The sequence below is a fragment of the Triticum urartu genome, chromosome 6, assembly GCF_003073215.2.
Source record: "Triticum urartu cultivar G1812 chromosome 6, Tu2.1, whole genome shotgun sequence".
Lineage (NCBI taxonomy): Eukaryota > Viridiplantae > Streptophyta > Magnoliopsida > Poales > Poaceae > Triticum > Triticum urartu.
Window position 1 is genome coordinate 48949160 of NC_053027.1, and position 11416 is coordinate 48960575.

An 11416-nucleotide genomic window follows, 5' to 3' on the forward strand; every position below is an offset into this window, starting at 1 on the left:
TGATGTTACAAGTTGCTACGAGCTTAAATGCTTAAAACAATCAACCGAAAATACCAACATACTTCTCCATTTTGAGCTAGTCCACCTATCGAGGACTTCTTCATTTCTTCATTAATACCCACAATCGTTCCAGATAGCCAATAGGAGATAAAAGTCAGTAAATGTTATACTCCCTCTGTTTCTAAATATAACTCTTTTTTGAAAGTTCAATAAGGACTACATACAGATGTATATAGACATATTTTAAAGTGTAGATTCATTCATTTTGCTCCGTATGTAGTTCACTTGGAGTCTCTAGGAAGACTTATATTTAGTAACGGAAGGAGTACAAATAATAATTTCAGTTGAGTTGAAAAACTTAAATTAAAAACCAACAAATATATGTAGGGTTATTTCATACTGTTATTTTAATGGGCACCAATAACGTCCTTTTCAGCATCATAATATATAATCCAAAATCATATTAACAATTTTGGGGTAACTTTATACTACTTATGAGTATAAATAATATGATTAATTAACAAATCTTGGATTGTAATAGATCTGAAAAAACATTTATATTTTTCAAAGAGTCATATGGTGTGAGTATCGTCTGAAAGCTTTCTGGATAAATAAGGATATAGAGTTGTTAAGTTCAAGAAAACAGAATGGCTCTCCTTACGCAAAGTCTAAGTTCACCACCATTAGATTTATAAATGGGGAAAAGACACTATGAATAAGAGAAACAACAAATAAAGATAGAAAGGTGTTAAGTTCACCACACTCTTTATTTGCTAACTGGGTTGAGTAGATAACAATATGTTTTAGAAGATGATGACTTCCTAATACTTTAGCACATAACTGTACTCTACTAAACCGTGGGGGACGAATCGGAGGTACAGTAAAAGAATGAGCAAATAGATTTTATTTATATTATCCACACCCTACATGTACAACACTGAGAAGCTCCTCGTGAAACAAGCTTACAACAGTGAGCATTGAACAATCATACTCTCTTCTTGTTAGCGGGTGCTGAGAACACTTGTGCAGCAATTAGTATATCAATGTCCTCGTAGATAGGTTGATGAAGATTGCCAGCAATGAAAATATCATCCAGTACATAGGCCTGAAAATTTCACCATTGACACTCATGGGAATTAGTTAGTACTAAAAAGAATGGTATAGCTCTCACAAGAAATTACATACAACTCCATTGCTGGTTCTTCAATGTCAAAATTTCAGCATATATGTGAACATTAAAAAGACTTCACATACCTAAATAAATTATGAAAAACACTCATGCTGCAGTGCGGCTCCCATGTCCTCGTCAGTTTTGACCACCTACCACGTACTTGCAGCTTGGGGCGTGACCCCTACATCCTTGGTGGCGGCCACAGCGCCCACATCCACCTACATCCTCAAATTTCCATTATACCATAATGTCTAGCTTAGGGATTTTGTTCCGTATATTCTTATTTGGCACTACACCAACATTTAGCATGACGTCAACGACCACATAACGCCTTCATCACTGGTTAGCGATCTGATCATGTCTCTTACTACCTGAAAGCACAAATATTAAATTCTATTGTTAAAGATATATTCTTAACATGTCAATAAGAGGGAAAAGCAATATGGCAATTCAATGTCTCATCGACCCTGCAGTTGGCAACATCCCAAGTGATGATCAATTTTAAACATAATATTTAACTACAAGAATGACTACAATACAATTCATCATTTCTTTGTTCTGGGCATTTTTGCCCTTGAATACGTGATAATACAAGGACAAACTTAAAGTATGCTGATACGATGTAGTGCCATCAAGCATGGATAATTATGCAAGGACAAACTCATGTTCTAGGAATTTTTTACCCTAAACGATGCATGAAACGACCAATAATAAACATATTAGAAAAATTGTGCATCTCTCTTTGTCCATAATAAGTTCTGTTGCTTCTTCCAAGTCAGTTTATTATTTAACCATATCGTTCGGCCACCACTCTGTCCATGTAGGGCGAGCGCTAGCATTAGTAGCATTTACCTAAACTCTGATTACCAACACGTACAATGATTAACACGCTTGTTGGTGCAAATAGAACTCACTTGTGGTGAGAAACTGAATAAGTGTTGTCGAAGGGTTGAGGGAGCTCGAAGGGGTTGGTATCACTGAACAAGTTGTTCGTCAATCCAGCCCCAAAAAAACTTTAGAAAGGATGTTTCTGCCCACCCACATAAATAAAGAGATAAATCTGTGATCGTGCGGCAAGCCTGATAAGCCACATAAATAAAGAGATAAATCTGTGATCGTGCATAAAGTAATTAACAAACCCGGTGTTGTTCTCTTATGTCCACGGTCCGCCCGCTCCCCACCCCTGTTCTACCTCACGCCCCGTCCATCCACTCCCAGCTTACTCCCTAGCTTCATGTTGCTCATGCTCGCCCATGTGTGTGTTGTCAGCCAGCTGGTGGCCCCAACTCGTTCGGCTCCGTCCGCTTGGTGCCAGATGATTAGCACATGGATGCATCCGCCGGCCATACCACCTGCACATCAATGAACAGTGGATTAGTACGTCGACAGGGATAGAAAAATATAAAACTCACACAAACGGAATTTATAGAAATCAACAAACACTAATCTGAATACCTTCTAAATCTCAAGTAGTGCAGGGGGTGCTCTGAAAGTCTAAATATCATTTTTTTACAGAAACAATGTTCCTTTCTCAGTCTACTGGGTGCCCTTAGACAGGGCCACCTCATTCTCAACCACTCCCGCATCCCTCACCCTGTCAAACCGGGTCGCGGCTTACTCGGAATTCACGAATGCCCGTGTGGCGTCATCGAAAGAGCTAAGCAAATTCTCGCCAACCGCGTCGCCTTCCAGCAGATGGTCATTACGAAGGATCGATGCCGCTGCCCCTATTCCACTTTTAATATGATGCATCCAGATTCTTTTTATAATAATTTCTCACATGTTTCAATTGAATAATTTGATTATCCGAACCAATTAATGAACCAGAGATGGTTTCAGTGGTGCTGTTTTTTCTTTAGGCAGCTTGCAGAATGAATGATGAAGTTTTTTGGGCCTGCATCGTAAATGGGTTTGGCCAGATGCTCGACTGGTTTTACGACCAACTATAGAAGTGTATTCATCATTTCCATTGGTATGACCGTAATTTGTGAATCAGAAAAGATAGAAAAGAAAACTTTAATGTTAAATATAAAACGAAAGAAAAAAAGAATCCTAGTAATTAGATTTGTAAAAAGAAATGCATTTGAGATGTTTCAGCGATACAATAAGCACATCGGTAAGACATTATAATCATGGTATAAACTTGCTTCCTTTTTTATGATAGATACACGCATACTGGAAAATTTGCAACAACAATAGATAACAAGATTATTTTTAGCTCACCTTCTGATTCCATTGTCGCTTTATCATCAGTTATCAAAAGTGAAATTAGCCTATGAAGATAACCATGTATACTGAACACAGGAGAAAAACACAATTTTAATCCATCGGCTTTAGAGATCCTTGATAGATGCCATCAGGTTGAGAAATTTGATGTTATGAATAAGGCATGAAGAGAATTGTCTGTTGGTCAACATTTGCAGGAGTAAGCTGGATCAATGATGAGTTTTCGCCATCGGTAAACAGGGACCTGTTCATGTACAAGCTGTAGGAATAAACTTTAGCATTAATTACTGAATAGCATACAAAATTGTCTAATGTACTGCAAACTATAGAGCAAAATCACATCCCTGGTGTTGAAACACCAGTGGCACAAGGCACTTTGTCCAATTTGTGCTTCCAAGGGTAGTCTCCGAACTCTACACGGTGGCACCATCACCAACTTACACTTGCTTGTCAGCGCAGCTGTGATGGCCCTTGCTGGGGCTCATACCTCCGAGTCGTGCCCCTCTTTTCAAAATTTGTCCAAGGTGCCTGAAAAAAAACTTAATTAACCTCCAATGAAAATAATAATACACCATGTCAGCATGGATAGCTATATGACTGTATTAAAAATTACTCTAATGTGACACAATGGTTTGAGTTGCTAGATATTGTGGGTCATCTAGTTAAATTCAGGTCTTACTTGCTGCTTGCTGCACGAACTTCCTCAGTGGTAAGCATCGCAGTCGTCAGCATACAGGTTCACCACCTGAACTTACGCGCACAAGACATGACCTGATGCCCGATGTAGCCACATGCATAGCAGAACCACGGCAAGCGCTCGTACTGAAGTTTAAGCCCCACCCTTGTTCTCTTTTCCTTGATCCTTGCTATCATCGCAACTGAAATTTCCAGCGCCCGCTATATAGAGGAAAAGCAACCCGTACACAAACAAAGTTTCCTAACTACTCTCCCATCACGTAGTTCAATTTGGAGGATTGTTCTCATGTCCTTGCATAGAGCACATACCATTACATCTGTTCTCCAATTCATCGAGACATCAAGAATGTGTACCCATATCCACCGCCAAAGTGCACAAAGTAGTTATTGCCTCCCAAAAACGTGTACGTCAGATCCTCTTTGTCCTTAGCCTCCAAGCATCTTCTAGCTCATCAAACAGAAAACATATTTGCAGCGAAAAGTGATTCAATATATGAGCAATTAGGACAAGATTAGTGCTTTGGGAATTGAGAGAGTTGTCCTCCGTACTCATCCTTATGATAACATGCTTTGGGAATTAGGCAAGCTCAGGATTATGTGGAGATGTTCGATAACATGCTTCTAGAAAGCGTCATGTTACACCACGCCCATCCTAGACACCACAGTATGATGTGAGGTTGACTCGTGCACCACATTTGCCACCTGGTCTGGCCGTCCTGCCAACCCAAGATCGTTCCAAGCCAATATTTCGCTCGGTGTTCTGAAGATCTGCAGAAGAGGTTGTAAAAATCATCAGGTGTGTAACCTGCATACAGAAGAAAGATTGATACGTGCATGTAAAACTGAGAAACAGCAAATCTGATTCAAACACAAAAGAAAAAGGGCAAGCTTAATTATGCTATCCTGCTGAGCCACGGCCGGCACTACCCCTCGTCGTTTCAGGTGGAACAGGAGAGCACGAGCAGAGGATACTGATTCAGGGGATGAGAGGGGTGGGGTGGGGATCACGAGAGCTTATCCATGTCTTGGGGCGGCCATCCATGCCGAGCGGCAGCAGCGAGGTGCCACCGTGGTGGTGACGGGCGATGCATCCAAGGCGCCAGTGGCGCCGGCGTTCTCGTGATCCATGATGGCCGCGTCTGCCCGGATGGTCGTGTCCGCCGAGGTCGGACGGACAGGGCCGCACGGGCCTTTGTACAGGGGGAGGGTAGAGGGTTGGCGGATAGGGAAGGGAAGTACCAGGGATGTGGTGCCGACTCGTTGGTCTCAGATCACCGCCGGTCGCCGGTATCCGAGGCGTCGCGACGTATCCGAGGCGCGGCGGTGGATCAGTTGTCAGATCGGAGCACGAGGAGCGGGAGGCAGCGGATCACCATTGAAGGCCGAGGAGTGGGACGGGTAGAGATGAAGGCCGTAGGGAGGGAAGAAAAAGGGGTGGGGGTGCGGCCGTGCGTGGAGGAAGATGTGTGGCAGCCATGGGTCATGGAGTTCGGTGGTGGCGGCGTCTTCCGGAGTTCGGCGGCAGGGACTGAAACCGCCCTGCCCTGGAGAGGCGGCGACGGCATCTCCCGGAGTTCGGCGGCTGCGGGATTCAAACCGCCCTGCCTTGCAGAGCCGCCGGCGGCGGCGGCTCCCCCTCGACGGCGGCAACGATAGATGGGATCGATGGGATCGAGAGGACGGCGGCGGCGACGGGAGGACTGCGGGCGGGGTGGTTTTCTTGGGGGTGCGTGTGTGGGGTGGGGTGAGAGGGGGTGGGGAGGTGACGAAAAAAAACCAGCGAAAAAAATCAGGACAAAAAAAAACCGAACGAAAGTGGTGGGACGAAAATTAAATCCGAAACGCGACCTACCAAGTGAGACATTAGGAGTAGAGATGCACTTTGTTTTGTTAACAAAAATAAAGTCCTATGCGGTGAAGGACTTAATAGGCAATTAGCGTCAGGCTTAAAAAGGAGAGACAGTTAATACCGCCGGCTGCAGCTCTGCTGCCTCCTTCCTCCTTCTTCTCAAGATCGAATAGATTCAGATTAATTCATGCGAGGGTAATCTTGTAGGCTGCCCTCATCAATTCTGCATCGGCAATGAACTAGCCAAGGTTAGGATTAATGGCTATTTCCATTAAGCTCTCTCAATCTCATCTTATATGCTTTGATATCTTACATCCAAATTATTCTTTTCTTATTGTGCGATCTGTGATGGTAAGTTCTCTTCATGAAACTACTAATATCATTGATCCTATTTTCTTATGGAAATATTTTTTTGTATCAATTACAATTCTAGATCTAAATTTTTGTGTGGGTTAACTGGAGATCTAATTTGTTCTAACACTAATACAGTTAGGTCTTTAGCCAGACATTATATGATAGCATTGAAATTGTTTTTTATCAACTTGCCCCCCCCCCCCCGGTTTTGTTTGGCTGTGTCTCTCGGAAACAAAAAAAACACGTTTTTATTTCCCCAAGAGGCATGGATTTGCTTCCGCGAGAGGCACGAATTTGCTTCAGTGCCTCTCATAAATAGAAAAGGAATGTGTTTTCTTTTTTCTTTTCCTTTCGCGAGATACGCGGATTTGCTTCCGCGAGAGGTACGGATTTGCTTCTGCAAGAGGTAATGCCATGCCTCTCAATGATTGTGACTCCAATTCCGTTCCTAATCTTATGCACTTTGTTTTTTTTCAACAACAAAAAAAAGTCCTATGCGGTGAAGGACTTAATACGCAATAGCGTCAAGCTTCAAAAGGGGAGGCATTTAGTACCGCCGGCTGCAGCTCTGCTGCCTCCTCCCTCATTTCTTCTCAAGATCGAATAGATTCAGACTAATTCAGGCGCCAACGGTGTTACATGCGAGGGGCAATCTTGTAGGCTGCCCTCGTCAATTCTCCATCGGCAATGAACTAGCCAAGGTTAGGATTAATGGCTATTTCTATTAAGTTCTCTTAATATCGTCTTATATGCTTTGAAATCTTACATCCAAATTATTTTTTCTTATTGTGTGATCTGTGATGCTAAGTTTTCTTCATGAAACTACTAATATCATTGATCCCATTTTCTTATGAGAATATTTTTTATATTAATTACAATTGTAGATCTAAAGTCAATTGGAGATCTAATTTGTTCTAACACAAATACGGTTACGTCTTTAGCTGACATTATATGTCCTACTCTGATAATAAATACAACATCTATGCACTGGCTCGGCACATCCTTTTTATAGAGGTTATAATTTCGTTTTATACAAAAGATCGATAAAGCTTTCGCAATTGCAGACCTACCAAAGGATAACATGGCAATTAACTTAACAGAGGACAAATGGATTCAAATCGGCGCCTACCACCCAAGCCTACTATAAAAAACAAGACTTCCCCTCATCATCAAAGATAAAAAAAGCACCTTATTTCTTATTTTACTTCACTATATGGAATTATCCAATGCCATTTGGTGCATTATGTGTTGTCTCTCCGTGCAATAGGGGTTTGAATTTGATATAGGCATAGAAGACGTCAGGAATTGTTCATGGATAACCAGTTACTCCACTGCCTCCAGAATGTTTTCCCTGTCTTGCAAGGCCGGGGTTGTTCCTCGGTCGCCTGTTGCTGAACGTGACAGCAATGGTTGATCTGGTGCTTCGATCGCCTCGTGGCCGCAGGAGTGGACCGAAGTGCAGCAGCCCACGCGAGACAGCGCCAACCAATGCAAGATTCCGTTTACAGGTACACGCCTTGCAGTAAAAAACTAGATGAACTGCGGCACCAAGCAACAGGTCAAGCGAGCAAGTCAAGGTTCGCTGGAGATCCCGCTAGTGTACCTGGCTGATACAACTTCCACTCTGGCTGTTGCTATAGGATTAAGAAGTGGGATGATCGGTATTGCACCCAGGGCCATGATATCAATTCCATTCATCCCGATATCCGGTGCTTCGGCACAAAACTTATCACTAAACGTATAGAGGATAATGTGGACATTTGACAACTTCCGTATCTATGATTTTTTTAGGCTAACTTTCGTATGTATAGTGAATCACGGACTGGGACATAAAAATCACAAAAAAGAATCAACTCGCTGCCAGGATTCGAATCCGCGATCTTAGAGCCTTGAAGGCGTGCGGCTATCCACTAAAAAGGGAAAAAGCTAGCCACTCAACCTATAACTACTTGTGATCTGAGGCTAGCGCGGATGTTTTATTAACACAAAGAAGCGACAAAATTGAAACAACGTTTGCAAAATTTTGAATGTTTCACTCAAGATTGAGAACATATTTTAAATACCGAATATTTTTTAGATTATGTGAATTTTTTTCAAAAACAGAACATTTTTCGAAATTCCGAGACAAAATTTGAAAACACGGTCATTTTGTTAAATCCACTAACTTTTTTAAATACGTGAACATATTTTGAAATCCATGATTTCTATAATAAGCGAACGCTATTTGAATATGTGAACAATATTTTAAAATGAGAACAATTTTTGATAAAATGAATACTCTTTGAAAAATTGCAACACATTTTGAAATTCTGAGCACATTTTAATTATGAGAACAAAAAAGAAATTCTGATTTATTTTTTGAAAAATTGTTCACATGAGCAAATTGCGAAACACTGAACTTTTTTATACACAACTAATTTTGAAATTCTCATTTCTTTTAAAAAAATTGAGAACAATTTTTGAAAGCGTGAAAAAAATTGAAAATCCAAATAATTTTTTGAAAACATGAAAAACTTTAACAATGAAAATTTTGTCAGACGCGTACTATTCTTGAAAACATGATAAAAAATTAGAATATCTGAACATTCTTTTCAAAAAATGAATAATTTTAGAATAACTTAAACATTTTTCAAATGTAGCTAAAAATAAAAAAAGCAAAAAATATAAAGCAAACCAAAAATGAAAAAAATTCTGAAAAAAATGGTCTAGGAACTGGCTAGGAACCTTCTAGAATATTCACAATACCAGTGTCTCGAACACTCACATGGGCCAGCCCATTGAACGATGGTGTGCATGATTGCTCAACCATCTGCCGTAACAAAAAAAATGCTAAAAAAGACTATTTGCCGCAAAATGCAGCAAATTGAAAATTCCGTGCGTTCGGGGACTAGCGTCTAATAGATGGCGCCATCTAGACGAGGCTGACCAACTGGGCTGATGCATTGTCAAGCGCGAAAAAAGTAAAAAAATCGTCGAAAAAAGAATGACAGTTTTTTTTGACGTAAAATAACTTTATTTCTCAAATGATAGTGAAATCGTTTACAACAAGCTGAGAAATAAAGTCCGGGATTGAGCTATCCCAAAACTCCGAGAGTCTACCAGAGAGGGCGTATTTAGCTATACAATCAGCTACTTCATTTGCTTCCCGTAGGCAAGCAATGATTTCATAATGAGCAACATCTACACCCAACTCTTTACCTTCAAGTACAGTAGCTGAATCTTGTCCCGAGTATTCTTTCATACTAAAAGCTTGGACCGCATTATAGCAATCAGATTCTATCTGGAAGGAATTGCAACCGATCTTAGAGGCAAGATAGAAGCCATTACGGATGGCCATTATCTCCGCAGATTCTGGTGTTGTCACATGCGGTATAAACCAGCTAGCTGCAGCAATGAACTCACCGCGCTCATCCCGCGCGATTGCCCCCGTTCCTCCATTCATATTCTCATAACTAAAGGATGCATCCATGTTTATCTTCACTACTCTCCTTCCCGGTTTCTACCACATGTGATCACGCTTTCTTATGGGCTGATTCACTGCGAGGGAATGGAAAAAGTTCGCGGCCAGGGCTCGGATTGAAACAGCTGTCCGATCCGGTGGTGGCATGTGTATCTCCTTTACTTTCTGTCTCCTCTGCCACCATATGTACCAGCTAGCCACTGCTATTAGCTCAGCCATCGGTACACCCTCTGTGCCTTCATCTTTATACATTAGAGTGCTCATCGTGAAAGAACCCGATCTGTCCTGTAGAGCTGCGTTTAGAATCTCAGTTTTTAAGCCGAGTTTCTCCCAGATTTCCAAGGCTCGAGGACATTGAAATAGACAATGTTGCGTGTCTTCATAACCGATCCGGCAGACCGGGCACTGCCCGGATACTGGTATATGACGCCCTGCAAGGGTTCCAAAACATGGTAACACTCCTCGGATTACTTTCCACACAAAGTGCTTGATCTTCCCAGGTACTCGAAGAGCCCAAACATGCTTCCATATATCATGTTCTCGGCTCCCTTATGAATGCAGCAGGTCCATATGGCGCCCAAATTGATGTTTAAATTCTGTGTGATAAGCCGATCTAACTGTGAAGTTTCCATTCCGGTTATAGTGCCATGAAACAAAGTCATCCATGATATGCACTCTAAGTGGGATTTGAAGGATTCTGTACACATCAACCGGCCAAAAGACATCGCGAATCAACACTTCATCCCACTGGCCTGTATATGGATCCATTAACTCTTCTACTGTTGTCAACATAGTGGATCCTCGCGGTGTTATGATTTTCCGGGACTCACTTGTTGGCACCCAAGGATCTTGCCAAATGTTTATATGTGATCCCGTACCCACTCTCCAAATACATCCTCGTTTGAACGTTTGGATCCCAACAACAATACTCTGCCACGTAAAGGAGGATCCCTTCTTCAGCCCTGCATTCAATATGTTTCCATCTGGATAGTATTTAGCACTGAGAACTCGAGCATACAAAGATTCTGGATTCTGGATCAGACGCCAACACTGTTTTGCTAAAAGAGCAAGATTAAAATTGTGAAGGTCTCTAAACCCCAGTCCTCCTTTCCTCTTCGGCATGCACAATTTCCACCATGCAAACCAATGCATCCGTTTCTTCTCCTCACTATCTCCCCACCAAAACCCTGCCAATTCATCCGTTATTGCATTACATATTCCTTTTGGCAATTTAAATACTGACATAGCATACGAGGGAATTGATTGGGCCACCGCTTTCAACAAAATTTCCTTTCCTTGTGCAGAAATGATTTTCTCCTTCCACCCTTTAATTCTCTGACAAATCCGGTCAATCAAGTGCTGAAAACAATCACTTCTGTCCATCCCTACAATTGTAGGAAGACCAACATATTTGTCAGAAAGTGCCTCTGTTAAAATGTCAAGGGTCCTGCATACATCTTCCCTGGCATCAACATTTGTATTGGGGCTGAAAAAAACACTTGATTTTGCTGTGCTGACAAGCTGTCCAGAGCTTGCACAATATACATCTAAAACCCTCTTCAAAGTATTTGCATTCTGTGCATTGGCCTTCATAAGAATGAGAGAATCATCTGCGAAAAGTAAGTGGGAGATGGATGGTGCATTACGACAGACTTTGATA

At 41.7% G+C, this 11416-nt stretch overlaps 1 long non-coding RNA gene across 5 annotated transcripts; it reads right to left on the bottom strand.

Annotated features, from left to right (window-relative positions):
- Positions 1-732: 732 nt before the first annotated feature.
- Positions 733-5837, bottom strand: LOC125517509. Of its 5 annotated transcripts, none has more exons than XR_007287658.1 (8): positions 5333-5837; positions 4643-4861; positions 4077-4537; positions 3395-3925; positions 2311-2523; positions 2086-2201; positions 1255-1542; positions 733-1105 (listed from the first exon to the last, which is right to left on the bottom strand). It is a non-coding gene; the product is annotated as an uncharacterized LOC125517509 (long non-coding RNA). The 5 variants fall into 5 exon arrangements; XR_007287659.1 differs by having other exon boundaries at positions 3395-3641; positions 3839-3925; positions 4077-4861; XR_007287656.1 differs by having other exon boundaries at positions 3395-3656; positions 3839-3925; positions 4077-4861.
- Positions 5838-11416: the final 5579 nt, after the last annotated feature.